General features: G+C 41.4%; 1 protein-coding gene and 1 pseudogene across 3 annotated transcripts in view; both read right to left on the bottom strand.

Annotated features, from left to right (window-relative positions):
- GARRE1 (granule associated Rac and RHOG effector 1) overlaps positions 1 to 27,103 on the bottom strand; it is an 81,191-nt gene that overhangs the window by 52,276 nt on the left and 1,812 nt on the right. Inside the window, exon 2 of one of the 2 annotated variants that reach the window (XM_082605818.1) lies at positions 11,672 to 11,725. The exons of the other annotated variant lie outside the window; for it this stretch is intronic. The gene's annotated coding sequence lies outside the window, so the exon portion shown is untranslated. The remainder of the gene's footprint in view (positions 1 to 11,671; positions 11,726 to 27,103) is intronic. 2 annotated transcript variants of the gene reach the window in all.
- LOC309794765 (capZ-interacting protein-like) lies at positions 194 to 25,417 on the bottom strand (annotated as a pseudogene). Its single transcript has 2 exons — positions 25,287 to 25,417; positions 194 to 1,834 (listed from the first exon to the last, which is right to left on the bottom strand). The product of its transcript is annotated as a capZ-interacting protein-like (transcript).

Raw genomic sequence — 27,103 nt, 5'->3', positions numbered from 1 at the left:
GGCTGGGCCCGTGAGCCATGGCCGCTGGGCCTGCGCGTCCGGAGCCTGTGCTCCGCAACGGGAGAGGCCACAACAGTGAGAGGCCCGCATATCGCAAAAAGAAAAAAAAAAAAAGGCTATCACCTTACACAAACACAATCTGATTAGGTAAATCCCAGTCCAGTTCTGAGGTCAGCTATAGGGTTAGGTGGGTGTGGACAGTATCTGGGCCCCACAGTTTGACCAGTATCCCTAGGGAGTTGTCACCATAGTAAATTGTTTTAAATAAGTTTCTTTTTTTTTTTTTTAAACCAAGTCCATCAGGTGACACAAACTCAAGTTGATAAAAGTCTTGGCCCTCAGATCCAATCTCTGTCTCTGATGGTGCAGAGGTCGGGAAATTGCACCCTGTGTCCTCAGGCTGACTCCAGACCCTCACGCCATCCTGCTCCTGAGATGGCTTCCTTTGCTGCCACTACGATCATTGCTGCTACTTCAAGGACACAGCTCCAGCAGCTTTATCACTAGGCACAATGAGATCTTCTTCACCTTTTAGTGTCCTGGACAGGGGCGTTATCCTCTGTCTTGGGGACCTCACTGCTAGTGTCCGGCTGGGCATGGCCAGTGCCAGGGTCACAGCCTGGCTCGAGGACGGCCCCCTCCATCTTGCTTTTCCTTGCCGGTCCCCTGCTCAGGACTGTGGTCGCCCTCCCCTCCTCCAGGATGGGCTTTGGGGGATCTCCCCCACAGCTCCCTCCTCCAGCCCCTCTGTGTCTTGGCTCCTCTGTCCAGGCTCCTCCTCTTCACTGGCCACCCTCTCCTTCACCTCTGTAGGCTCTTCCGTCTGCTCTTCAGCCGGTTTCTCCTCCGTGGGGCTCCCACACCCATCCTCTGCCTCTGGGCTGGAGGCTCGGGCTGGACGCTGGCTGGCCCCCTCCTCAGAGTTCTCCATGGCCGTCTTGTGCTGCTGGGCTACCCCCGAGGCCCTTCCCTTCTCCTCTTGCTTCTCTGTCCTGCTGGGCGTCCTCCTCAGAGGAGAGGATCCTGGAGTCTTGCTCTTGGCTGGGAACACCTCGTCCCCATTCTCTTCCTTGGCACCATTCTCCTGGGAGGACTCCACGGCCCTGAGCTCCCCCAGGTCCCCACAATCTGACTGGGACCTTCTGAATAGCCTGGAGGGAGGGCACCTTTTTATGGAGCCCCTCGTCTGCACCTTACTGTAAGAGGGCAGATGACTGCCTTCAGGAGGCTGGTCAAAGCTGATGGGCACCTCCTCTGGCTTGCTGGCCCGAGACCACACGCCAGGGCTGCTGGGGGTAGAAAGCTGGCTGTGAAATGCTGATACCATGGCCTTGAGTCGGGGACTCTTGGGTGAGACCCCAGGCAGCAGGGTCGCTGGATCAAAGGCTAGACTGGCCTGGAGCTTCTTGGTCAGAGGCGAGCTCTTCACTTTGACTTTAGAAGGGGGGTTTGCTGGCTCAGTTCTACCCTGGCTCAGTTCTACCCTGGGGAGGAACAGAGAGAGGGAGCAGGGAAGTTTCCTTCTTGTTGGTTTACTGGCTGGTGTCTCCTTTGCAGCGGCTGCCTGCTCCCTGAATCGCTCGGCCAGCTGGGCCACCGAGGGGGGAGCCAAGTCATCCACACTGGTGTTGGTCTCTGCTGGCCTTCCTCCATGTCCTCCAGGTGCCAACTCTGCGGTGGCCACACGCACTCACTCTGGCCAGGGCTCGTGATGATCCCCGCTCTCTGCTCGGCTCCCGTCGGGCCGGGTTTGGCTGCAGCAGGCACAGCGCAAGTGGGCAGCTGTGTGCCCGGCTTGCTGGCTGCAGAATACCTCGGCCGCCCGGGCCCTGTGCTAGGGGAGGAGGGAGGAGGGAGGAGGGAGGGGAGGGGGAGCTGGATATGACATCTTAAAGCACAAACAACAAAAGAAAAAATAGATAAACTGGACTTCCTCAAAACTAAAAATGGTGGTGCATCAAAGGTCACTATAAAGGTGAAAAGAAAACCCACAGTATGGGCAAAAATACTGGAAAATCATATATCTCGTTAAGGGTCTAGTATCCAGAATACAAAAAGAACTCTTAAAATTCAACAATAAAATGACAAATAACCTATTAAAAGGTGGGCAAATGATACTAAAAGACATTTCTTGAAAGATATACAACTGGCCAATAAGCAAATGAAAGGATGCTCAACATGGATAGTCACTAGGGAAACACAAATAAACCACAGTAAGATACTACTTCATACATGCTGGCATGGCTACAGTAAAAACAAACAAAAAACAAAACAGAAAATAAGTGTGGGTGAGAATGTGGAGAAACTGGAACTCTCATAAATTGCTGGTGAGAACGTGAAATGATGCTTCTACTGTGAAAAGCAGTTTGGCAGTTCCGAAAAATGTTAAACAGGGAGTTGCCATTAAGACCAAGCAATTCCACTCTTAAGCATATACCCCAAAAAACTGAAAACATATTTATATAAAAACTTGCACATGAATGTCCACAGCATCATTATTCATAATAGCCCCAAAGTGGAACAACCCAAGTCTATCAACTGCTGAATGAATAAACAAAATGTGGTATAGCCATACAACGGCACATTATTCAGCCATAAAAAAGAATGAAGTGGGACTTCCCTGGTGGCACAGTGGTTAAGAATCCACCTGCCAATGCAGGGGACACGGGTTCGAGCCCTAGTCCAGGAGGATCCCACATGCCACAGAGCAACTAAGCCCGTGTGCCACAACTACTGAAGCCCGCGCACCTAGAGCCCGTGCTCTGCAATGGGAGAGGCCACCGCAATGAGAGGCCCATGCACCACAACGAAGAGTGGCTCCTGCTTGCCGCAACTAGAGAAAGCCTGCGCACAACAACAAATACCCAACGCAGCCAAAAATAAATAAACAAATAAACAAATTTATTTTTAAAAAAAAAGAAAAAAAGAATGAAGTATTGATAAATGCTACAGTGTGGCTGAACCTTGAAGACATTATGGTAAGAGAAAGAAGCCAGAAACAGAAGGTCATATACTGTGAGATTCCATTGATATGAAACATCCAGATAAAGCAAATCGTAGAGACAGATAAAAGTAGATCAGTGGTTGCCAGGAGTTGAGGAAAGGAAGGGAATGGGGAGTGACTATTAATTAATACAGAGTTTCTTTTTGAGGTGATGAAGACATTCTACAATTAGATGGTGGTGATGGTCGCACAATTTTGTTAATGTACTAAGACTCACTGAATTTCACACTTTAAAATGGTGAATTTTATGGTATGAGAATTATATATCAATTAAAAAGGAGAGAAATAGAGAAAAATATATACTACTGGCCTCCAGAAATGTCTATTTAGAATAGACGAACATCTGCTACATCTGAAAAATGATTTACGGGGTAGATGGTCAACTCTGTGGGTGGCTACCCGCTAACCAGGGTGGCGATTATCTGGGTATTTACCTGGAGATAATAAAATCAAGCATAGTTACTATAATTTGTGTACTTTCCTATGTGTTATTCTTCAGTGAAAGTTTAAGGAAGAAACAAAGGATTAACTAGAACAAAAAGGAGGGAAGCTTGGGTAAGGAAAGTTTCATTCCAAGTGGAACAGCATGAGGGAGGGGAAACCCAGAAGGCAGTACCGCAGAGACTACCAAATGGCTGGTTTCAATCAAATCTCCTTCCTCCTTTACAATAAGCCAGCGGGGCCAAGAATATGTGCACCGCACTACTCTGAAATGTACATGCTTACATGACTAACTGGGGTATAATAAAAAGTTCTAGATGAAAAGCCTTGGCAAACTTTAAGATTCAGATCTAATCCAAACTATAATTTCAGTACTAAGAAGAAAGCAGCAGATTCATGAAAATAAAAACCTAAAAAGAAAGGGGAGGGAAGTAATGTCATAAAAAATGGCAGAGTAAGAACCTCCAAAAATTCTCTCCTCCATAAAAACAGTGAGAAAACTGGCCAAATTGGTCAGAATCAACTTTTTTTTTTTTTTTTTTTTACGGTATGCGGGCCTCTCACTGTTGTGGCCTCTCCCGTTGCGGAGCACAGGCTCCGGACGCGCAGGCTCAGCAGCCATGGCTCATGGGCCCAGCCGCTCCGCGGCATGTGGGATCTTCCTGGACCGGGGCACGAACCCATGTCCCCTGCATCGGCAGGTGGACTCTCAACCACTGCGCCACCAGGGAAGCCCATCAACTTTTTTTTTTAACATCTTTATTGGAGTATAATTGCTTTACAATGGTGTGTTAGTTTCTGCTGTGTAACAGACTGAATCAGATATACATATACATATATCCCCATATCTCTTCCCTCTTGTGTCTCCCTCCCTCCCACCCTCCCTATCCCAGCCCTCTAGGTGGTCACAAAGCACCGAGCTGATCTCCCTGTGCTATGCGGCTGCTTCCCACTAGCTATCGATTTTACATTTGGTAGTGTATATATGTCCATGCCACTCTCTCACTTTGTCCCGGCTTACCCTTCCCCCTCCCCGTGTCCTCAAGTCCATTCTCTAGTAGGTCTGCGTCTTTATTCTCATCCTGCCACTAGATTCTTCATGACCTTTTTTTTTTTTTTTTTTAGATTCCATATATACGTGTTAGCATACAGTATTTGTTTTTCTCTTTCTGACTTACTTCACTCTGTAGGACAGACTCTAGGTCCATCCACCTCACTACAAATAACTCAATTTCATTTCTTTTTATGGCTGAGTAATATTCCATTGTATACATGCCACACCTTCTTTATCCATTCATCCGATGATGGACACTTAGGTTGCTTTCATGTCCTGGCTATTGTAGATAGTGCTGCAATGAACATTGTGGTACATGACTCAGAATCAACTTTTTAAAGACTCTAGAAATTAACAGGACTGAAGCAAACTGGGGAGCATTTATTCAAGAAAAACAGCTGAATCTCAGTAAGAATACAGTAGTACCCCCATCCATGGGGGATATGTTCCAAGACCCCCAGTGGATGCCTGAAACCTCAGGCAGCATATACAGCGTGGATACACTGGACAAAGGGATGATACATGTTCCAGGCGGGATGGAATGGGACAGCATGATATTTTATCATGCAACTCGGAATGGTGTGCAATTTAAAACTTATTTCGGGAATTTTCCACTTAATGTTTTCAGGCTGCACTTAACTGCAGGTAACTAAAACGGCTGAAAGTGAAACTGTGGATAAGGGGGGGACTACTACAGTCAGCTTTGTAGCATTTTAACTTGATCTAGTTCCATCCCCTGCTCTCTAACTCTATGGTAACCTTGAAAAATAACAGCTGCATTTGCAGTGAAAACCAGAAGGCAGGCAGCAGAACTGGAGGGAGCAGAACTAGGCTAGAGCTCCTTCAGAGTTTCATTCCTAGAAAATTATCATTATCTGACTTATCTGCAGGTACCCTGGAAGATCCCACTTGCAAGGATCTCTATTTGATCTGACTTGGAACTCACTTGGAGAGGGAAGAGAATCTGATTTCCAGTTGCCACATTATATCATAAAAAATGTTCAGTTTTCATTTAAAACTTAACAAGACATGCAAAGAAACAAGAAAGTATGGCCCTCACATAGGAAAGCAAACAAATAAACAAACAAGAGAAACAAATGATGAGGAAGCCCAGATGTTGGACCTACTAGACAGAGACTAAAATCAGCTATTTTCAGTATGTTCAAAGAACTAAAGGAAACCATATCTAAAGAACTAAAGGAAGCCAACTATACTTCTATTTTTTTAAAAAAGTAAAATCATTAAAAAGAAAAAAAAAAGAACTAAAGGAACATATGAGAATGATGTCTCAGCAAATCCAGAATACTACTAAAAGAGAGAAATATTTTTAAAACAGAACCAAATAGAAATTCTGGAGTTGAAAAATACAACTAACATAAAAAAAATTAACTAAAGGCTCAACAGCAGATTTGAACAGGAATCAGTGAAACTGAAGGTTAACCAATTGAGATTATCCAGTCTGGGGAACAGGAAGAAAAAGGAAAAGAGTCTCAGAGACCCGTGGGACACCATCAAGCATACCAGCGTCATATAATGGGATTCTCAGAAGAGGAGAGGGAGAAAGGCACAGAAAAAAAATATTTGAAGAAATAAAGGCCCCAAATTTCTCAAATTTGATAAAAAGCACATGAATCTACACATCTATGAAGCTCAACAAACTCCAAGTAGGATAAACTCAAAAAAATCAACCTAGGCATATTATAATCAAATTGCCTAAAGCCAAAGCAAGAATCTTGAAAGCAACAAGAGAAAAGCAATTCATCATGTATAGTTGATTCTCATTATTTACAGGCAGTTATAAAAAGTTGCCATGTACACTGAATTAGCAAATACTGAATCAGTACTCCTAGATTCTGTGAGCCTCTAGTCAAAACATTTTCACCAACCAATCAATATATAACCTTGTTTTATGTGTGTTTCTGTTTAAAAACACCTTAGTTACTGTTGATTCATTAACACTGAACTCACAGGTCATGGCACTATAACTCATGCCTGAATGACACTCATCTAACACGTCTTTTCTCTGTTAGGTACATCACGGCCTTCTTGGGCTTAGGAACACTAGAGAGCACTTCAGCGATACACTTAGGGGCCATTTTAAACAGTGAAACTGCCAACAAAAAGTATAAAAATGCAAAAAATGTGGCACTAAATAGACTATGAAAGGAATACTTGTTTATAGTCTGAGAGCTGAAATAAGAAGGCAGAGCGTCACCCTGTTCATCCCCAGCTGGGGGTGTGCATGTTGTGCAATTCAAATTTTTTGCCACTCTGCACATGTCTACAACTGACCACAAGAGCTCTACAAGTATTGATTTTGTGTTGCAAATAAATTTTAGCCATAAGCTAATCTACAAATACAAGATCTGAACCTTGAGGATCAACTATATATAACACTACTTGAAACACTTGTGTTCCCAACATAATGGGGTACTCCTCTTTTTAAAAATACAATATACAAAAACATCAATCTATGAAACAAATAATTAGAGGGTTACTGACCATCTTACAAGATACAGAGATTCCTTTTAAGTACTGAACCCATGGTATATTTAATGTAACAATTCAGCAATTCCAGTATGTACAACCTTTCAGGATTTCACTGTGATTTTTAAAGGCTCAAGCCTATATATTTAAGGTACAATCTATCTGCCAATTTAGAAGTATATAATTTATAAAGACAAATTTATGCTTTAAGAGAACAATTACATTTGGTGAATCACATTCACTCCTTTTTTTACCCTTCTAGAATGCATTATTTAAAAAATAAAAAATAACATTTGTAAAAGCTAAACAAGTTGAGGAGTTATATTATTATTCATTAAACTTTTTATTTTAGTGCTAAGCTCATGGTGAAATTTTTTATAAAAATGCCAATGGATATTACAAATGCTTAAAGAAAAACCTAACACGGTAAAATATACATTAATATCTCTTCACTGACTAGCTTGCATATAGTTGCTTCATCAAAGATTATTACTTCAATCGCAAAGACAAACAATAACAAGTGTTGGTGAGGATGTGGAAAAACTGGAACCCTCATACATTGATAGTAGGATTGTAAAATAGTATAGCACTTTGGGAGACGGTTTGGCAGCTCCTTAAAATAAGTATAGTGTTAGCACATGACCCAGCAATTCCACTCTAATGAATATATTCAAGAGAAATGAAAAATATAAATCCACACAAAAATCTATACATCAACATTCACAGCAGAATTATTCAAAATAGTCAAAAAATAGAAACAACCCAAATGTATATCAACTGATGAATGAATAAACAAAATGTGGTACAGCTATACAATGGAACATTAAATATATATATTATGTACATATAAAGGAATGAAGTACTGATACATGCTAAAACATGGATGAACTTTGAAAACATTGTGCTAAGTGTGAAAGAAGCCAGACACAAGAAGCCACATATTACATGCTCCCACTGATATGTAATACCCAGAACAGGCAGATCCATAGAAACAGAAAGTAGATTTGTGGAATGGAGAATCACTGCTAATGGATACAGGGTTTCTTTTTGCGGCAATGACAAGGTTCGGAAGCTAGATAATGGTGATTGTTGCACAACTCTAAATATACTAAAACACATACGGTATGTGAATTATATCTCAATAAAGCTGTTATTTTCCCTATGTAACTTCATTGCCATTTTCCTTATGTAACTTCTCATTTAATAGCAAAAGGTACATAATAAAAAATAAGTTTTCGGGACTTCCCTGGTGGCGCAGTGGTTAAGAATCCGCCTGCCAATGCAGGGGACACGGGTTTGAGTTCTGGTCTGGGAAGATCCCACATGCCGTGGAGCAACTAAGCCCGTGTGCCACAACTACTGAGCCTGCACTCTACAGCCCACGAGCCACAACTACTGAATCCGCGTGCCACAACTACTGAAGCCCGTGCGCCTGGAGCCCATGCTCTGCAACAAGAGAAGCCACCGCAAGGAGAAGCCCGCTCAGAGCAACGAAGAGTAGCCCCCACTCGCTGCAACTAGAGAAAGCCAGTGCGCAGCAATGAAGACCCAACGCAGCCAAAAATAAATAAATTAATTAAATAATTAATTTAAAAAATAATAAGTTTTCCAGAGATACCTTTAATGCCAGACTTAGTTTCCTTTTCATACTTCAATTAGAAATCTGGATTTAAATGCTGCTATCCCAAATCTAGGAATGTGAGTACTGAAAAGGCCCTTAAAGATCATTTAATTTAAGCCCTTTAATTTACAGATGAGGGAAAAAAAATCTCAGGATACTAAATGTCTTGCACTAGACCACACAGCGCCCATACCTTGACTCTCAGAACTCTAAATGTATACACAAATATTCTGTTCAGCACTATCCAGGCTGACACATTAAGCTACGCTATAGGAATAAATCCTGAAAGGAGTGGCCTAACCTAAGATTTATTTTTTGCTCACATAAAGTTCAAGGCAGCCCTTCAACTTGTAGGGACATCATTGGAACTTTTGTTTTCCACAGTCACCTTAGCACAAGAAAAGAAACTCATATCGACTCTTTACTGCTTCCCACTGTAAGTGACACATCACTTCCCATCACAGCCCTTTGGCCAGAATTAGTCACACGTGCTAATGTAACCACCAGGTAAACTGGGAAATGTAGGGGGACACATGGAATATTGGCTAAGCAATACAGTCGGCCACAGCTGCCCATCCAGCCCAGCTGTGGGTTGCACAGTTTTTACAAGATGGCGAAAGCAATTCTGATTCCACACAGGAGAGGCTGTTTTGCAATGCGGAGTCCCTACAGTTGCTTTCCAGAGGCCAGGTGATGCTCACATAGGCTGCTCCAGGACATGGTTCTTTGCTGTGTGTATGTATGCAGGGTGGGGGAGTGGAAGGAGGTAGGGAGGGAAAGGTCACAGATCCCTTTGAGAAGCTGATGACAAAACACTCCACAGTCTTAACACTATCCAAAACACCAAAGTTTTCATTCAGTTTTGGATTTAGAGCCCCAGGTGAAGAACCACCTGCCGTCCACGCTCGCCGTGTTTCCCTTCCCTACAGAGGAACGCTACACAGAGCTGGAGGCAGCAGGTGACTTCATCAAAACTGAGCCTCTCTTCCTGCACTTAGTGTTGGTCCAGCAATAACCAAATAGGGGAGGCCAAAGGCTCAAGCTAACGCAGTCAGGGGGCACCAAAGAGAAATATATATTGGACCCTCTGTGGGGTTTTTTTGCTTTTTTGCTTTATTTTTTAGCTTAATTTTTTGTTTATTTGTGTTTTGTTTGTTTGTTTTTTGGCTGTGCCATGTTACTTGTGGGATCTTAGTTCCCCGACCAGGGATCGAACCCATGCCCCCTGAAGTGGAAGCACACAGTCCTAACCACTGGACTCCCAGGGCATTCCCATATTGAACCCTTTGTAACCATATCACTTACTACCTGTGCACCTGTATCCTCAAGGTGTGGTCCTCAGGCCGTGAGCATCAGAATTGATTGCTAAACACCAAAGGTGCACCTGTATTAGGATAAGTCTGTCTATAGGCCATATCAGTGTACAGGGTGTGGTTATAGTGCCCACTGAACATGTTATTAAGAATGGAAAATTTTAAGCAATTTTTTATGAGATGCCATATTAACATTAACCTTGTTAAGACTAGGATGAAAAGAAAGAAGCCAACCAAAGCTTAAGGACTTCCTTCCCTGACATTAGAATCAGAACATCCCTTTAATGGAATGACTATTAAAATGCTGATTCCTAGAATACAATCCAAATCTAACGAATCAATCTTTGGAGGCAGGAGCAGAGAATATGCATTTTTTACAAGATCCTCAGGTGATTCTAGATGCATACTATAATTTGAGAGTCAAACTGGTCAGCTAAAAACCTGCTGAAAGCCGGATGACGACACCTGAGCATGGACATCTGAAGTTGCTGACTATATAAACACCACTTAAGGCAACTCAGGTATTTCACCAATATTCCTATTCATCAAGAATCCAGAAACGGACTTCCACCTCCATGTGATAAATGACTCCATTTCTTAGAACCAAGGGGCTGGTTGGAAAATTCAATGAAAACTTCTGTTTGTATCATAATTGCTTCTAACAAGACCACTCAGGTCCAATAGTCAAGCCTGGGGTTCTTCTCCAGGCAGGAAGAACAAACAAGCCCCTGAAGAAAACAAAAATTGGTTTTTACTTATTCTTAATAGATCTGGTGTTCCTGTGCTGATCTTTGCTGTAATCAAAACTAGATAATGTTGAATTCAAGGAAATATTATGGAATTGAAATACCATTCAAGTTCTATCATTTTCAAATAGGCTTTTGCCAAGAAACAATATGCAAAGAAGGTGGTGACATCCATCTAAGGAGTCATCTTCATGGCAGTGATCATAATATCCCCTGACAAAATACTGATGGAAGCTTGGTGATGGGTACACATGAGATTGATCATATTATCTGCTCTACTGTTGTATATGATCAAAGAGTTCTGTAATGAAAAGTTTAAAATGCACACAAACATGTATATAAGCACCTGGATATATCTTTTATTTTTTTAATAAAATTATTCTCAATGCTTGTCTTATTGTTTTTTGAAAGCTTTTCCTCCATATTTATCTCCCTGAAGGGCTAAAATATGTTCAGTCCATTTAAGGACATTTCTGCTGTGTATTTTCTTAAAAAGAATTTTCACTGGGAAAATATTCACCATTTATGAATCCACTATTCATGCTACATGGAAATAAATATGCATTGTGAAAGATCTCAGAAGTTAGTTGTAGCCAAGACTTGTAAGATTTAAGTACGGTATTCATAAGTTTTAATGCTGCCTAAGATTCTCAAACACATGGCAGAAAAGGACATTTTAGTAGATATCACATCTTTTCAACACTACAATAATTTGCAAAAATTCTCAATAGATTAAAATTGAACTCAGACCTGATTACATCATTTAAAGCATTCCTTTCTGCATCAAAGCCAACAGGAATTTGTACTTCAAACAATAACAAAGAACATGCTTGGAAGTAGACAAAAGTTAAGTATAAAAGGGTTTTCTTATACCCATAACTGATAAAATTTTTTAAAAGTGGTCATCCTGAGAAAATTTGAAGAGCTTCCCATTAGAGATGCAGTGGAAAAGGGAGTGGCCCTGGTGGCTGACTAACTGGGTGAGATTCTGGCTCTGCCACTTACCAGCTATGTGACTTGGGCAAGTTCTTTAATCTCTGTGTGCCTCAGTTTCATCGTCTGTAAAATAGGGATAATAACAGTAACTACTGTTATTGAGTTACATGAGTTTATACATACAAAGCATGTAGAATAATGTTTGGCACATATTAAGCACTAATTGTTTGATGATCTTATTATTATTATCATTCCAGTAAGTAAAAGTAACCAGGCCTTATTATCTTGCTTGTCTGGAAAAAAGTTACTGACAAATAAGAAAGGTCTTGTAAAGTCACCCAATCCCTAAACTGAGTAGAAATCTATGTATTCTAGGGTGGGTGGCATCACATGTTTCAGTGATGTGATAGTTATTATTTGTGAACACAGAGAACAATTTTAAATCCATTTCAGTCATTAAGCCAACAGAGAAAAAGGAGTGAAAAGCAGTCCTGTTGTCAGAAATGGTATGGCACAAAGTAGCTTCATTTCAAGATGACAGGCTAAATAAACAGGCACATATACTTACCTCCCCACCTTCCTCAAATCCCAAAGACAACATAAAGATATTCACAAGGAAACCACAACATAACAGTAATTACAATGGCCGAGGGATATAGTCTATTTGAATGCTGGCCACTTTCTAGAAGACAGAAAGGAAGTGGAGGAAATTGTATGACAAGATAGACCAGAGCAGAGCTAGACACTTCTCAGAACATGTAAAGCCAAAGGCGGGCAGAGAAGCAGAGCCCTTTTCCTGGAGGAGCTGGATAAATGCCCAGCTTTGAGTCAGCAGGTACAGTCAGGAGTGGGAAATAGGTTCATCTACCTGATCTCCTCCATACTTCTCACTCCTGGTCACTGAATTAGCCAACTCCTATTAAGGCAAGAGGACTGTTGGAAAAACAGGAACCTCTTGTCAATAACCTATGTAATCAACCTGGTTCTTCATTGATAAGCATCACCAGATAATGAAAGAAAACCAAGAGGACATAAAGGAAAACTAAGATGAAAAGCAGATCAGACTCCAGAAGAAACATATATTTTAGGTCCCAGAAAAACTGGTATCTAAAGAAATTCTAACTGGTATCCTTAGAGAGATATGAGAAGATAATGCAACCTTAAAACAAAAGCAAGCAAATCATAAATGAAGCAGAAATCAAGGAAGAACTCTTGGAAATAAGAGAGATGATTGCCAAGATGAAAAACAAGGGAATAAATAAAATAGGAGTGGAGTAGCGTGTAGGGGATACACACACACACACCCCCACATACTTGCTTATATTTTTAAAAATAAGCAATGGAAGAGTAAACCAAAAACCAATAAAAATGTTTACCTATGAGGTACAGAGAAGAATAAAGGCAAGGAAGGAAGCCATACTTCTCTCAGTCTACCTGGCTTTATATAGTTTTATCTTTAGAACCATGTAAATATATTATATAATTATAAAACAAAGGTAAATAAAAAATAAAACAATCCTAAAAATAAAAAACAGACAAGTGAACCTAAACTATTTATCAAATTGGTGGCATAACCACACAGAGAAGGATTTTTCAAGTTAAAACAGTGTCTTGACTGTACCTCTCTGGTGTTATTGTCAATAAAGGAGAAGAGACACAAACATAAAATCAAAGAAATAAAAATCCTGTAATCCTTCTATTGAATTTGAATCATGAGTTATCTTTTTCTTTCTAAAAAGTACACATTTACTTCATTGAAAAGATCTAAATTCACATCCCAGTTGCAATTAATGCCCTTAATGCTACTTCCTCCCACCAAATAGGATGAGAATTCCTTATACAAATGGCTGATTCTAGATCTGGGGTCAAAAACAAAAAGATAAGCCCAGGAATTCTTATCAGGCCAGAAATAAGGGAACCCATCTAATACTACCCAGCCCATGTCATAGGACCCAGAGTCAACCTGAAGAATAAGTTTTTATATTAGTGGCCAATAATGGTAGAATTTCAGAATCAAAAGAATAACTCTTCTGGTGCAAAATTCATTAAGTATATAAAAATTAATGAACTCAGACTTGGCAATGATTTCTTGCATATGATACCAAAAGCAAAGGCAACAAAAGAAAAAACAGACAAATTTTACTTCATCAAAATTAAAACTTCTGTACATCAAAGGACACAACTGATAGAGTGAAAAGACAACCCAAAGAATGGGAGAAAATATCTGTAAGCCATATATCTGAAAAGGAATTAATATCCAGAATATATAAAGAACTCATATAACTCAAAAACATATAACCAAACAATCTAATTATCAAATGGGCAAAGGACTTGAATAGACATTTGTCCAAAGAAATAGACAAATAGCCAACAAACACATGAAAGAATGCTCAACATCACCAATCATTAGGGAAATGCAAAGCAAAACCACAATGAGATACCACTTCATATGCATATATGACTATTATAAAAAGAAAAAAACAACACACAGAAAACAACATGCTGGCAAGGATGTGGAGAAATTGAAACCCTGTTCATTGCTGGTGGAAATGTAAAATGGTACGGTCACTATGGAAAACAGCATGGCAGTTCCTCAAAAAATTAAACATATAGTTAATTACCATATGATCCAGCAATTCCACTCCTGGGTACATACACAAAATAACTGAAAGCAGGGACTCAAACAGATATTTGTACGCCTATGTTCATAGCAGCATTATTCATAATACCAAGGCCAAAACAAGCCAAATATCCATCAACGGATGAATGGATAAACAAAATGTGGTATAACCACATAATGGAATATTATCCAGCCTTAAAAGGACGGAAATTCTGATATATGCTTCAATATAAATGAAACTATGTTTATCCATGTGGCAAGTGACCTCTCTACTTGTCAGGCCATAGATCTGCAGAAACCTGGCAGTGGTTGCAATATCTGTGGCCTTAAGACAGGTGCTGTAGGGAAGAAGGTGGAGACCATGGTCTCTACTTCCAAAGTCACAGCTAAATAACAGGATCATCAAGCACCCTGTTTCTTAAGCTCAGGCCTGATATGGGTGAAGAGTGTTGGTTATTTTTCTGGGGAGCCTGTCCTTTATCTTTTACCGTCTGTTTACAGCATCTTTCAACACACGTACACACACACACACACACACACACACGCTTTTCCCTCATTTCTCTAGTCAAGTATGTTCATCTGTTTTTTTACAGTGTCAGGTTTTACAAGTTAATCTACCTTGCCCAAACTGATGATCAAATATAGTTGAACCCTTTGAAGAAGATATACAAATGGCCAATAAGCACATGAAAAGATGCTCAACATCATTAGCTATCAGGGAAACGCAAACCAAAGCCATGAGATACCACTTCACAACTACTAGGATGACTATAATAAAAAGACAGACAATAACAAGTGTTGGCAAGAATGTGGAGAAATCAGAATCTGTGGGAATGTAAAAGGGTGCAAATACTTTGGAAAACAGTCTGGCAGTACCTCAAAAGGTTAAATGTAGGACTTCCCTGGTGGCGCAGTGGTTAAAAATCTGCCTTCCCATGCAGGGAACACAGGTTCGAGCCCCGGTCCGGGAAGATCCCACATGCCGCGGAGTGGCTGGGCCTGTGAGCCATGGCCGCTGAGCCTATGCGTCCGGAGCCTGTGCTCCGCAACAGGAGAGGCCACAACAGTGAGAGGCCCGCGTACCGCAAAAAAAAAAAAAAAAAAAAAAAAGTGGAAACAACCCAAATGTCTAACAACTTAGTGGTAGAGCCATACAATGGAATAATATTCTTCAATCATAAATGGAATGAAGTACGGGAATTCCCTGGCGGTCCAGTGGTTAGAACTCGGCACTTTCACTGCCAGGGCCTGGATTCAATACCTGGTTGGGTAACTAAGATCGTGCAAGCCATGCTGCAGGGCCAAAACAACGGATGAAGTACTGATACACACAACAACATGGATGAGCCTTGAAAACATTATGCCCAGTGAAAGAAGCCAGACGCAAAATTCACATATTGTATGATCCCATTAACATGCAATGTCCAGAACAGGCAAATCCACTGAAACAGAAAGATTAATGGTTGCCTATGGCTGGGGCAAATGGGAAGAATGAGGAATGACTGCTAATGGGTACAGGGTTTCTTTTTGGAGTGATTAAAACGTTCTGAAATTCTGGTGGTAGTTACATAACTCTACGAATACATTAAAAATCACTGAGTTATACACTTTAAATGGGTGAACTGTACGGTGTGTGACTTACATTTTAATAAAGCTGTTATTTAAAAAATAAAGGTGAACCACTCCATAAACAACTCCTTCTTCAGAGGAAAAAAATACAGAAAATTCTCTGTCCTCTCTAGACAGCAACAGTGTAAATCTAAATACCCACCCTTAATAATCTGGGGACACTACAGGAAATTAGGGAGGTTAGTAAAGTTATTGCCCATGAAGTTCAAAGCCCAACCACTTCCATGGTGCTTTTTCGGTCAGTTCAGAATGACACAAGCCATATTTAGAAATGCACTCCAAAAAAATGCTTTGAAGATTTTTATTCTCAACATTCACGAATTTAAAGTATCTATCCAGACAGGAGAAAATGCCTGAATGATTCAGTTCTTAGTTCTCTCTCTCATTAGGGCTCTACTTTTTTTGGCTCCCCTTGTGTTACCACATTAAAAAGAATGATATGAAAAGATGCTAGTTCTCCTTCCTTTCCTCCTGTTCCTCTGGCCATTCTTAGTTGCCTCTTTGAGCCACTCCCCATCGGACAGACCTGAAGTGCTGTGGTTCCTCAGAGCTCTATGCTGTGCCCTGTTTCTAAGATCAACATATTCTCACTGGGATGATCCCCAAATCCATCTCTCTGGCCCGATCTTTCTCTTGTACTCCAGATCCCAAATAGTCAACTGCCTAATGGACAGGTCACCAAATCAAATGTCCAAAACCAACCCTCCCCAGTCTTTCCATATTCCTTCCCTGTCTTGGTGAATGGCATCACCATTCACCTACTTGAACAAGCCAGACATCTGGAGTTACCCTCTACTCCTTACTCTCCTTTATAGCCAATGAATCATTCAGTCATACCCTTTCTGCCTCCTTAACATCTTGCAAGTCTTTTTCCTTCTATTTTCACTGCCAATCCAAAGTTCAAACCTTCTTTACCTCCTGTCTGAATTACAGAGGAGCCTCCTGAGTGATCTTCTAAATGCCTGGACTGCTCCTCTCTGGCTGCTGTGTGATTAATCACGCCACTCTCCTGCTTAAAATCGATTATGGCTCTCCATTACCTTCCCAACTTTCTCCCAACCTCCCCCCACCTCCCTCACCCCATTTCTGCCTAGTTCTTGCTTGTGCCATCTTTCCTCTCACCACGTACACATTCAGCTCCCTCTGCATGGAAAGCTCTCCTGGCTTACTCTTCTCACTCTTCCGGGATGTCTAACTGAGATGTCAGCTCCTCTGGGAAGCCACCTTGACAAAGACTGAGGTAGAAGCGCCTCTGTGTGCAACCATAAGAGCCTGTCTTTAGCCCTGTCTTAGCATTGTCTTTGTTGTATTGTAACGTACTGCATCACAACTGCGAGTTTCCCCTGTGTTTCTCTGCCACCTCCAACCACCAAGATCACCGAGCTTATTCCAGATATTAGAGAGTGCCAAGCACAGATGTCTGTTGAATGATTAGTTCACCCTCAGTATTTATTTAATGGTTATTTCTATACAGCATTCACACGGTCAGCCTTGCTATCCACAGAGACAGTAGCTAAGTGCTAGATAAAAGGATCTGCTTTAAAAAAAAAAAAAAAAAAGCTGATGACATGCCATGTTCACACAAGTACTCCTCAACAAAACTACCATTCATTAAGTGACTACAATGTGTCAAGCATTATACCTGGAGCTTTGGATACATAATCTCATTTAATGCTCACTAGAACTGTAAAATAAAAACAACTGACATTAACTGAATGGGTACTGAGTGCCAGGCACTGTGCTATGCACCTTACATTTGTTACCTAATTTAATGCTCACAAGGATCCTGTGAGGCAGTTAAAGAGCTTGAGTGAGTTCTTCAAGTTCCTGCCACGTAGTCCCCAACAGAGCTGGGTTTGGGGCCTGGGAGCCTGCCACTAGCAGCGGAGGTCTCCATCACTGCATTATTCCACCTCCGTCAATGATCTAGACCAGGACATTCTGTTTATTACCCTTAGGAGATGGCTTCAAGCTATAGGATTCTTGGCAGAAATTGGCAGGAAGTTGAGCTCAAGCAATGAAAAGAAAGGAAAGTGGTCTCTCTTTAGGAGATCATAGCCATATGCATTGCTAATGACCCAAATTCACCTCTCCAGTCAAGACCCCTCTCTCTTGGGACTTCAAATGTTAGTCATCCTTCCATTCCCGGGTCTTCCTCCTGCATTTACTGCCTTGGTTAAAGGCACTACCAACCCTGCAACTAAACGTAAGGTATTATCCCAGATGGTCCCTATCCTGTTCCCTTTCCTTACAATCCCTTACATTCAGTCCTGCCAGTCCTGTTCACCACAGTTCATGGTTCAATCCTGTTCACCTGGTCTCACCTGGTCTATCACAACTGCTGCATAAATGTTGGCTATTGTTACTGTTACATCCTAAATGCCTCTTGCTCTCTCCTTTATGCCAGCACTGTTCAGCTTCCAAAGAACTAGCCTTCAGGAGCAAGCATGTAAGGCCAAGAGAGAATATCTTCTATGAGGACCAAAAGCCAAGCTTCCAGATACTCAGGTCCCAGATCTTTCAATGAAAGCATAATAGATAGACAACAGCAAAATCTAAGTAGCATGCTAAAAATGTATGAGAATGTCAGATACTGGAATAGAAACTAATCAATAGCTCCAATCCCAAGGAACCATTCTATTTTATTCCATTTCACAAAATTAGTAAGTCAGCATTCAATCTTTTAACACAGTGGCTCTCAACAAGTGAAGATGATGCCACACACACAGACACACACACACGGACATCTGCCCAGGGGACATTTAGCAATGTCTGGGAACATTTTTTGGTTGTCACAACTGGGAGAGTGCTAGTGGGTAAGGCCAGGAATGTTGCTAAATATCCTGCAATGCACTGGACAACCCCCCTGTCCACCTAAAGACAAAGAATTATCCACCCAAAAGGTCAATAGTAGCGCTATTGAGCAACTCTGCTAAACAAGTTCTTTCTATATTCAAGTACCTAATACATAAAAAAGTTACTTCTTTCTGGGAAGATGATACAAACTTTCCCCATAAGTTAAGCTACAACAGGTCCATTTGAGGTATCACTGGAAAAGAGGCAGGTAAATGCTAAATACCTGGTTGAAAAAACAAATGCCGTGAGTTGGGAGGAAGGAGAGCACCATAGAGGCTGAGGCCTGGTCAGAGACCTCAGAGAGCAGATGGGCTGCTCACTTCACACGCCAAGCCTGCCAGTCAAGGCCCGCCCACATCCAGAATCACCTCTCCAGCCTTACTTGCAACAGGTCCCTTCAACCCACCTTTCGTTCCTGCCACACTGTCCACCCACAACAGCTACTTCTCCACAGCGCCACTGTGTTCTATTGTTACTGCTGGAACAACCTCTCACCTACCTCACAAAAGCTCTGCCCTCCAGCTGAGCGGCACCCAATTCCCCCCAACCCCAGGCTGACAAGGACAGGTGGTCATCTCAACCCAATCACCCAATCATAAGAGCGTGTTCCTACGATTCCTGAAGAAGGAGGCAGTGCAAAGACAAAGGTGTAAAATGCTTTGAATGGCTTAGGCCCTAAGGCCTTGTCCTCTGCCACCTAACATCAGAGCTTAGCAGCAGCCAGCCAGGAGCCGCCTCACTTCCCGTAGTTGCTCAGTAAAAATAGGAAGTGGGGGGAGAAATTCACAAAGCAGAAACAAAAGTAATCACTGCCTAGCTTCCTGAACACAAATCACTGAGCAGGGAGGGTATCATTAAAACATCAAAACGGAAAGGGAGGCATGGAGAGCCAAGGCCAGAGGAAAGGAAGTGACACTTCTGGGTCCACCAAGCCCAGACTACTTCTGTGCCCAGGAGACTGCTCCCAAAGAAAACTATGTGCAAAACTGGACACTAGTTTATATAGAAAGTTTTCAAGGAACACTAACGCATTTTAATTTAAAGAATCATGCAACAATTCCTGAAACATTAAAGTTCTATCAGAGTAAAAAAATGTCAATGAAAATGTTTTAAGGAAGTCAAGATTAAACTACATTTTTCCTAGTCAAGAAGTGGCTACTAAAACTGCTATTAAAACAAAACAAAAGGAAAATTACTAAATAACTGACTGGTTGACAAAATCTGAAGCCCATGCTTTCCTATACTGAGGTATGAAAACTCAAGTAGATAGAAAAAACCCTACTAAATAAAAATTCTATTCATAGAATTCTAAAAAATTCTAATCATAGCTGGAATCTATCATAGTTAAAATAAAGATGCAAAAAATAAAATAAAAATAAAAAGAATAAAAATAAAGATGCTTCTACACTTGTGCCCACAAGCATGGCTCAACCCTGTAAGTCGTGCCTGAAAGCTCCAGGCACCAGGATGCAGAGGTTAACAGTCTGATGTCAAGGAGCTTCTGGTCTAATGGAGGAACCAAGTGCCTCCACGTGGTGACACCTGACTGCCCCTTGTACTGACACTTGCTCTAAAACAATTTATCGTCACAAAATATGACACTCCTCTATAAAAACAAAGCAAGTTGTCATCAGCAGATTTGAAGAGCTTTTATATTTGGTAATCTACAAATAACTGATAATTTCAGTTAAGCAGAAGAAATAAATTTTCTAACCACAAAGTCAACAGAGTTGAAATTTAGTTTCAAAATAACACAGGTTAAAAACAAAATAGGCCAGGAAATTCCCTGGCGGTCCAGTGGTTAGGACTCTGTGCTTTCACTGCCAAGGGTGTCAGTTCGATTCCTGGTCAGGGAACTAAGATCCTGCAAGCTGAGCAGTGTGGCCAAAAAAAAAAAAAAAAGAACAACAAAAACAAAACAAAAAACAACAACAAATTAAAAGTTAAATATTAGAACTTTTGAATTTTATTTGAGAAACACTCTAAGCCAAAAAAATCTTTGTTAAACAGAAATCTTCAAAAGAAAAGGAAAAAGGGGGGGTGGTCAGAGCCTTGCCAAGAAAAGGTTTATCTACAAGCAACTACCATACACCACCAAAAGGTGAACAAAGTTGGCTCCTAAACATCTGAAAAAATTTACTCAAGTGAAACAAAGTTTTCATCTGTAAATTGAAATGGTCTCGGACCAATAAAAATTTGCATATCAGGGCCTTCCCTGGTGGTCCAGTGGTTAAGACTCCTTGCTTCCCAATGCAGGGGACTTGGATCTATGATCAGGGAACTAAGACCCCACATGCGAGTGGCGCAGCCAAAAAAAATAATAATGATAATTTAAAAATTTGCATATCAAAATGCACCCAAGCACTACGAAAACGTTTGTGATAAATAAACTGTGCTGCTGAAGGAAATTCGAGTATAAATCAAGGAGTTAGAATAACTTACTTTAAAGTAAATCATTACTTTAAAGTAAAAATCACACTGATTTATTTTTCAAATCCAATTTGTTAAAAAAAATTTTTTAAATCTACACCTATTAAAAACCTGCAGTTTATTTTTTATTTATTTTTTGTTTGTTTTATTTTTTTTTGCAGTTTATTTTTGTTCCAGTGTATTACAGCATGATAAGGCCTTGATCTACTCAGCTCTGTTTAAGTCTAGTTTTAGCTCAGTTTACCAAAAAGTTTCCAAACTTGTAAAAAAAAAAACAAAACAAAACAAAGCATGCTGAACTAGCGAAAACTAATGTATCCATTAGAAAGTTATTTAAGAACTCAAAGTTGTATAATGTTACTCATTCTTAACCACTTGCACTGTGGAACCTATTCCAAAACTAACTTCAAATGGGGAAAAACAAGTATTTATCAAGAAGCTTATATACAAACAGGTAAATCAAACCATAATATGGAAATTATTTCTCTTACTACAGAGAGGAACTATATAAACTTTAGATAAATACACTTCAGCTTCAGGACCATTTCTGAAAATTTAAGGTACCCATGAAAATTTCATCAGTGGGTATTATAGAAGCTCCCTCCTCCAGGCTGGGAACACTGACTCCAATTTTGCACACCCAGCAAGCCTTTCCATCTCTCAAAAAGAACAGCAAATCAGAGTTACAGCTAGGGAGCTCATTCTTCTCCACAAACATTTCAGCAGGTCAAGTATTTAGCAATGAGAACATTCAAGGAGCCTCCTGCCCATCTCACCCCCACCTCCCACCACTTCCTGAGGCAGGGAAGACAGCCCTAGAGAGCAGGCCGGCAGTGGCTCATGTTCCTACCTTGTGGGTAAGATGAAATCTCTCAATGTTGAGAGGTTATGCAGTAGTTATGGGTATGGGTTTGGGAGACAGATTGACCCTAGATATGAAATCCTGCTCTCAGTAACCATCAGTTGAATGAATGGTACTTACTAACTCTATGACCTCAGGCAAGTTACCTGAACTCTTGTGACTCAGTTTCTTCAGTGCTGCGGTGAGGATTAAATCCATAAAGGACAGCACTCAATAAATGGAACTACTGCTCTGAAAACAGGCCAGGAACCAGTCAGAAGGCGGCATTTTATCTTTTTTTAAAATTCTTCATTCTGGCCTACTATCAGTAAAAATACTAACTCCCTCTCCCCACCCCCACCGCAAATACCACAGTTACAACAACTTTCAAAAATATTTCTTACCTTCTTGCAGCCCTGGCCCCAACTCCCAAAGTCCTGGCAACAAACTAAAAGGAGTGCTGCTCTGTGTACTCAAGACGGGAAGGAGGTCATGGCTCCTCCCATTTCCCTGCCTACCACTCCCTCTTGCAGCCCCAAACTAGAAAAAGAACAGGGACAGTGCTAAGGAATGAATCACTTTGCTTTACAAAGCACATTACAAAGTGACTTAAGGACAAGGACAGGCACGGTACATCCTTTCCTACCTGGAGACCCAGAGACAAGATAGGTCCTTGTGAGCTGGTGAGAGGAACCACTTTCACCTCTCCCTGCCTAGGTTACCAGCCTACAGCACTCAAGTCTGGGAGCCAAGCCAGCCTTCCTCTACCTGTTCTCAGGCACATACATCCCCCTCTGGGACCTGGGAGTGGGTTAGGGGAAGACTCAGGTATTCCCAGGTTCCCCAGTCATATGACCATCTCACTAGCAGCTAATCCCAAAATCATTTTCAATAAGAAAATTCAATTTTTTTTCAGGTAATATCTAGCTCTAATTCCACACTCAAAAACTTTCACATTATGATTCTTTGCAACTACCAATTTGGAAAAGCACGTATCTGACAGTGGCCTAGACACAAGGAATATAGTCAAAATGGCTTAAAAAAAAAAAATCAATACCATCTAGGAATGAACCCTAGAAACAGACTCAGTAAATGTAGAGGCCTGCATCCAGGACGAACACTGGCAGCACTGACTATAAGCACCAACCTGGAAGTAACCCACATGTCCTGTATGAAGGGGTTCATTAAAACAATTACACCACTTGAAAGTTCAAGGTAGAGCTAGCACATTTCATCAAGCCTAAACTCTCATCGCTATAAATCCCATCATTACTTGATATACGCTAAGAAAAACTCTGCCAGCTAACGATGACCTGCCATGGCACGACATATCCCAGTTTCAGGCTCCCTCAAGGCTCTTTCCCGTCTCATTTCTCTGCCTCAGTCCATCTGGGACACACATCACACCTGGAACAAGCCTCTTTGCATCCTTTTCTCTCCTTTCACTTTTTCTAGAAGTTACCCATATTTAAGATCCACTGTTTCGATGACACCATCTTAGGCCCCTTTAGTTCCTATGGAGCCTTTCCTGAGCTCCTGCAGCCTCCACTGCCATTGCTCATCATTAGCTCTGTGTGTCTTCCCTTGCCAGATGAATTGTAAGCACACAGAGAGAGAGACTGGACACATCTTCACATTCGCTTTGGTGTAAAACACAGGGCCGTAACACTACCACCACCATCAAAAACCCACACCTGTCAGGAACTGTTCTAAGGACTTCACAAACACTAACTCCTTTCAGCCTCACTATAACCCCAGGAGGTAGGTACTATTACTTCACCCATTTCCAGACAGGGTAAATTGAGGTAAAGAGAGGCTATATGACTTAGAGGTTAGCGACTAGTTAAGTGGTAGAGGCAGGACTTGAACCCAAGCAGTCTGGATATAGTCCTTAAACTCTATGCTACATTCCCTCTCTAAGTGACTGCTATGTATATAGCAGACATTTAGATTTTAATTCCTATTACTTTTTAATTGAAAATATACATACACAGTGGAAAAAATTCATATTGTACAAAAGAGTATGCAAGAAAAAGCCAGGTCAGTCTAACAGCCTAGATTTCTGGGGCCTCATCCCAAAGGCAATCACTCTTTCTTTTCTATCATTCGAGAATTGATTTTCTGCACTTAGAAACCTATTTCATGTGTATCCCCCCTCTCTCTTTTTTTTTTTACACAAATGGGCACATATACACATTGTCTTGCATCTTGCCTTTTTCATTGAAATGCTATTTCTCTGAGTTTGATGCATATCTGCACCTATGCTGCTTTTATTCAGTTCTAAGACACATATTTTCACACTTTAACTAAAGATGATTTCATGAAGTCAGAGAATCTTGGTGGGCTTGGACTTCATCAGGAAACAGAAGTCACAAAAGGCTTTTAAACGTACAGATGTCAAGGGTTAGCCCTGTAGCAATGTGCAGGCTGAACAGAGGGGACATCCAACATGTCATTTCTCTTATAATAGTAAATACCTACATCTGAGGGTTGTTATGAGGACCAAACAGGGTATTATACGCAAAGCACTTCACACCAAACCTGGCTAGCACAGTGAGTCTAAGGGATGAACACAGCACCTGACACACTGTTATGCCCAATAAGTTAGAGACTGTTATTAATTATATCTTCAAAAGCTGGCCCCACTTTCCAATCTCATTTCCCTCTACTCTCCTATTCATATCTATCCACCCTTCACCCTAAATCTCCTGCAACTCACATACCTCAAACTTGCTCAGCTCTATACCTTTACAGCTGTCGTGGCCCCGCCTAAAAGTCCTCTCCCCTTCCTGTGGTGCTGGGCTCACAGTACTCAGCTCAAGCACAGCCTTCACCTGGCAGTCTTCCCTAACAACTGCAGCTGGATTCTCTGAACAAGCTGTTTGGGAAGAGCCTATCTGTCATGACTTCCCACCTTCTGGTTCTCAGCTCTGGTTCCCAGTGCACCCAGGAGCAAGTAGGTTCAGGGGGACTGATTCAGGCTATCTAAGCTCAAAGGGTGAATGATGTATTAACCAGAGGGCCAGTCACAAAGTTTATAAATAATGATGAGAGCTAACACCTACTGAGCTCTTACCAGGGGCTAGGCAGCAAAGAGGAAGGTGCTACTATTATCCCCATTCCTCGGATGGGGAACCAGAGAGGTTAGCCAGCATCCCAAGTCCAGGATCTGACCCAGGAGTCTGGATGCAGACCACTCTCAACAGGAAATCTCCATGTGAAGCCATGTTCTAATCAAAGGGCATTAGGATCATGGAAGAAAAGCAAAGGAAAGATTCTCTCCACTAGAGGCATCAACAGAGATGCACCCATCTGTTTGGAAGAGCAAAGGCCCAGTGGAGGACTGCACAGAGCTCCTCTGGCCCAGGTCCCCAGAAGGTACTACAGACACATCATCCAATTCTTCTCTTGGACCGACCACCCCAATTTCCACAGACATCATCCCAACACTCTCCTTCTAGAATCAAAATCTTTCTTCTGAGGATATAAAATTAAGTTTAAGCATCTGGCCACAAACACATTCCAATCATGCCTTCCTAGGGTTATAGCTGGGTCATTTTGGTTAAACTTAAAAGTTTTCCCTGAAATTCTCAAAACTACATTTACAAAATGTCTCTTGGCTTGTATCTTTTCTACAGATAGCTGATTTAACATTTATTCTGATTTCATTCTCAGATGATCATTGATTCATTCAACAAATACTTAATTGTTCCCCAAACACTGTGTGTTCTAGGCCCTGGAGATAGCAGCAGTGAGCAAGACAGGCAAGATCTCTAAAACCTGTCTCCTGCTTCTAGGCACTTACGATACTTGATGGCAACTGCTTACTTGGTTTTCTTTCCTAGGCTGTGCCTTCCAGCTCTGTATTCCAATCCTCCAGTACAGTAACTGGCCTGTACTGTAAATACTCCACAAATGTGAGATAACTAAATTCATGACTAAATTAATTGGGTCTCATTTTTCTAATCCAGGGTGGGATCAAATTATGTCTGAAGTCCCTCAGAGCAAAGGTACAAGTTTAAATCAAATTGTAGGAATAGAAAGCAAATGGCAATAGAACCCAAATCAAGAAGGAAGAAGAGGGAATTCCGTGGCGGTCCAGTGGTTAAGACTCCTCGCTTCCACTGCAGGGGGCGGGGGTTCAGTCCCTGGTTGGGGAACTAGGATCCTGCACGGCGCATAGCACAGCCAAAAAAAAAAAGAAGGAAGAAGAGTTGTGGTAAGTCAGCTGGTATGAAATTTAGAGTCATGAAGGACAGGCCACCTTGGGAAGCAATGAAGGGCTTCATCACCTGCAGAAAGTACGGCCTCAGAAACATGTCCAGGGGTCAGTTAGAGGAAGAGAAAGAAATTACTTGCATCAAAGTCTGAGTTGGGGTCACCGACTGGAAAGAGGATGAGGGGGTGAAATGGGTCTCTACCTATAAGTCACATGCTGGACAAGTGGGAAGGAGCATGCATTGGGGGAAGGAGGTAGAGATATTAAGCTAGGCCTTAGAAAATGCTTCCAGGCAGATATGGGAAGAAGAGAAGCAGCAAAGACAAGTGAAAAAGCACAGTCACAAAGTTAAGCTAATGATCACAATAGCTTAAGTCAAGAAGGCCAACCAAGAGGAGATGCACAACAGCAAGAAAATGTGGCTCACCATGCCAAATACTTATGGCCAAGGTCAAGGGAAATGAGAAAGCAGCAGCCACTGCATCTATCAATTAGAGGACCCTCAGGAGGACAGTTTCATTATGGATAAAGACATTTGAAGCACAACCCCTGAAACATTCAGGCTCTTGGTGAACTTATACTAAGAGAAAATGGCATCCTGCTTTCTCTGTAACTCCAAAAAAGCAGTTCCTTATTCAAACCAACATTCTCTCTCCACCTTGGAAGGTCATCATTTTCCACTAAGCAGAAAGTCACAGGAGGGAAAAGGAGAGAGTGGACACTCAACTCATGTGATGCCCCAGTCCACTAGCTCTCAGAAACAATCATTTTCCTATAGACTTGTTAGACCCGCTTGACAAAAAGCTTCTGGTGTATTAGGCTTCGGGTTTTCAACAGAATAAACACTTAGTAAAATTTTCAGCAGAATCATGTGCAACTTGTTTAAAAATTTTTAAAGAGGATGCT

The sequence above is a fragment of the Mesoplodon mirus genome, assembly GCF_964341445.2.
Source record: "Mesoplodon mirus genome assembly, chromosome: 19".
Lineage (NCBI taxonomy): Eukaryota > Metazoa > Chordata > Mammalia > Artiodactyla > Ziphiidae > Mesoplodon > Mesoplodon mirus.
The sequence above is the reverse complement of the archived record's forward strand: the minus strand, read 5'-3'. Positions and strand labels throughout refer to the sequence as shown.